The sequence below is a fragment of the Lycium ferocissimum genome, chromosome 10 (assembly GCF_029784015.1).
Source record: "Lycium ferocissimum isolate CSIRO_LF1 chromosome 10, AGI_CSIRO_Lferr_CH_V1, whole genome shotgun sequence".
Lineage (NCBI taxonomy): Eukaryota > Viridiplantae > Streptophyta > Magnoliopsida > Solanales > Solanaceae > Lycium > Lycium ferocissimum.
This window is the reverse complement of record NC_081351.1, coordinates 67064562-67068315: the sequence shown is the minus strand read 5'-3', so window position 1 is coordinate 67068315 and position 3754 is coordinate 67064562. Positions and strand designations below refer to the sequence as shown.

The 3754-nt window shown below is 39.9% G+C and overlaps 1 non-coding gene across 1 annotated transcript; it reads right to left on the bottom strand.

The window, feature by feature from the left end:
• Positions 1-493: 493 nt before the first annotated feature.
• Positions 494-600, bottom strand: LOC132035671 (small nucleolar RNA R71). Its single transcript, XR_009409391.1, has one exon. It is a non-coding gene; the product is annotated as a small nucleolar RNA R71 (small nucleolar RNA).
• Between the last annotated feature and the right edge of the window lie 3154 nt (positions 601-3754).

Sequence of the window (3754 nt, the reverse complement as noted above, 5' to 3'; positions counted from 1 at the left end):
CTTTTGCTTATTCCATCACACCCTGTTTGCTACTCTGTGTAAACTAGGTGAACATGAATCAGAATCAGCAAATTCAACGTGCTGGTAACCAAGGGAATCGGTTGAACAATCAGGCGAATGAATCAGATGATGAGAATATTTTTACTGATCTTGTTTCGGAGAAGGACTATGCATCTGCTATTGTTCAGCCTCGAGTTGCAGCTACTAGCGTGAAAATTGACTCCTCTCTATACCAGTTGTTGAAGCTTGAGGGATGCTTTTGGAACTCTACCGAGAATGACCCTCAACGCATTTGCAGAATTTTGTAGGTGTGTGTGCTAATCACATCCAAAACAATGTTCCACAAGATGCTATTCGGTTGAGATTATTCAAATATTCCTTAACTGGAAAGGCAAGAACATGGTTTGAGAAGCTACCCTGAAATTCGATTACTTCATGGGCAGAGATGGTGGATGCTTTTCTCACAAAATGGTACCCCCCTAGCAAGAAGGCTAAAATTCGTGACAAGATCTATGAATTTAAGCAGCGACCGGGGGAACGACTATATGAAGTCTGGGAGAGATTCAAGGAGTATTTGCAGAAGAGTCTGAGTCATGGTTTTTTACGATTACATATTAATGGAGAAGTTCTATCAAGGGCAAGATCCAGTGATACAGTCAGTCGCTAATAATGCAGCTGATGGTTGTTTCATGAACAAATCTTATCGACGAGTGACCAATATACTTAACAAACTGGCGACTCATAATCAGGCTTGGCACTCAAACAATGCTGATGTGGTACCGTATGGCAGTGTTATGATCCAGAATATAGTAAAGGAGAATCAAGATACCCAGCAAACATTGGCAGAACTTGCAACAAGTATTTCCTTGCTAACAAATAAGTTTGATGAATCCCAGATCAAGAAGGTAAATATTTATGAGGATGATACACTTTTGCCATAAGGTATGTATCATACTCAAGATGGTCCGTTCCATGATGGACCCCCTATGCAGGTTGAAGATGCTAATTATGTTAATAAATCTCAAGGGGGTTACCTAAGATAGAACTACCAAGGTGGTTATCAGAATCAGAATCAATGGAGATCTCAGCAAGGTCAAGGTGCTTATAACAACTCTAGGAACTACAACAATAATTATGGTGGTGCGAACCAAAGGAGCTACAACAACAATGACAATTTTGGGAATTAGAGTTCCAATCCTTATATACCACCGAAAGGGCAGTCAACAGAGCAAGGTAGTTCGAAGGTTGAATCAATCTTTGAGATGATTCTAGCCATCGAGTCTAAGTACGAGAGGACTTTATACGGGGCAGCACGAGAGATAGTGAGTTCCCATACAGCGGCTATTCAGAAGCTTGAGTCACAGATGAGGGATATATATAGAGAGCAACACTCTCCTAAAAAGGGAGGACTTTCGAGTGACACTATTCGAATCTGAAGAATGGGGGAGACGGTGTAGACCTTGTGTTTGCCATTACTACTAGGAGTGTATTAATAAAATACTCCAACGGGCTGATAAGAAGGTGGTTGATCTTGAGCCATTAGATGAAGAGGATGAGGTGCAGTCTGAAGCACCCATTATTATTGGTGAGAATCCTGCTGAACGAATGTGGCTTATATTCCAAAGATAGTGAAGGAAGGTGATAACACGAGCAAGAAGACTGTGAAAGGGGCTTTCCGCCCTTTGACTCAGCTTTTCAAGTCTAAACCTCTCTTTCCTCAGAGGTTGGTAAAAAAGAAGGAGGATGCTAAGTTCGAGAAGTTTTATGATCAACAAGGTTGAAAAACGGCTATCTCTTAATTTTCCCTTTTGGAAGAGCTGTCAAAGAGATGCCCGATTTTGCCAAATATTTGAAGGAACTGCTGACTAAGAAGAAAACGGTTCAACATGAAACCGTGAGTTTGACTCACACTGTGAGTTCCATCATCTCAGCTACTACTGTTTAGAAAAAGGGTGATCCGGGGGCATTCACCATTCCTTGTTCTGTTGGGCACCATGATTTTGCTTGAGCTTTGTGTGATAATGGGGTGAGTATTAATTTGATGCCCCTTGCTATATACAAACAATCGAAAAGGGTTTGGGGATGCGAGGCCGACTAGTATGAGGTTACAAATGGCTGATAGGTCTATCAAAAGACCTGTTGGGGTGGTTAATGATATACTTGTGCGGGTAGGTGAATTTATATTGCCCGCTAATTTTGTGATTCTTGACTGTGCTATTGATCGGGACATTCCTGTTATTCTGGGGAGACCCTTCCTTGCTACAAGGAGAGCTCTGATGAATTCGGAGAAAAATGAAATCAAGTTCCGAGTTAACGATGAAGAAGTTACTTTTCAGGCTAGCAAAGGGATGAAGTTACCAAGTGCTTACGAGAGTATTTCGGTAATTGATTCATTTGATGTTGTTGATGAAGCAGTGGAGTTCAAGATGGAAGAAGCAAGTGGTGAAGCTGCGCGATATTCTTGTAAACTTTGATCTTTGAGGACATGGAAGGTTATGTGGAGACGAGTTAATTCACTTGTTGGGTTGGGTTCATATTCTTACCACCCAAAGAAGCTAAATCTTGATCTGAAAAACAGAACAACTCCTCCCGCAAAGCCTTCGATTATTGAGCCACCCAAGTTGGAGCTTAAGCAACTCCCATCATATCTAAAGTATGAGTTTCTTGGTCCGGACAATGCATTGCCGGTGATTGTTTCATCCCTATTGACTGAGGAGCAGATTCTATAGATTTTAGAGGTGTTGTAGGAGTATAGGCGTGCTATTAGTTGGACCATAGCAGACATTTGGGATATCCTATCTGGGATCTGTGAGCATAAAATTCAGTTGGAAGAGGATAGCTGTTATATTCCGCATTTTGTACGTCGGGAAAATCCGAGTCAACCTTGACAAGTTAAGGACAAGACCATTCCAAGATATGAAGTAGAGACTTTTTTTGGTTTTAAAAGCTCAAATTGTGTATGACTTTATTGGCATGGAAATATTAAAGAAGCATTTGGAGTCATATTCCATTTTTAGTAAGTATGTTATTTTTGGAAAGTTGAAAATTCAACAAAAAAAAAATAAAAAAATAAAAGAGAAATAAGAGGGCCATGTGGCCGGCAAACTCATGTGGGCCATGGCCACATGGTTGGCCAATATATGAAATTTAAAAGATGACTAAGTAGTCATCTTATTCACCCTCCCCTTCACTTTAGAAAATTCAAGAACCTTGGAGACAAAAAAATTGCCCCATTCGGCCATAGCTTGAAATTTCAAGCTCAAGATCAAGCCATCCAAAAAAATAATTTCTTCATGCAAACCCACTAATTCAAGGGTGCTTATTAACGTGGAAGTGTTGTTGGAAGCGTTGGATTGCTTGTTTTCATCATTGGCCAACTTTAGGCAAGTTGTGGAGTTGAAGAAGAAAGGTGAGTTTAATCTTGTTTTCATGTGTTGTAGGTGGTTTATATGTGTTGTTGTATGCTAAAATAGAAGAAATTCATGATAGAAATCAAGTTAAAGTTGAGCCATGAATGTTGAGGTTGGGCCGTGTGTTGTGTGAAATGTGGAGTAATAATGAATTAAGTGTATTTAACATGTTTATGTATTGTTGTAATGTGTAGAAAAAGAATGAAAATCATCTATGGGTGTATGTTTGGTGTTGGCCGAATAGGCCCCCTTGGTGTAGTGAGAATGAATAAAAATCGTCGTTAGCGATTTAGTTATTGTCGTTATGGATGTTATAAGGAAAAAATGTAAGTTTGATGACCCAA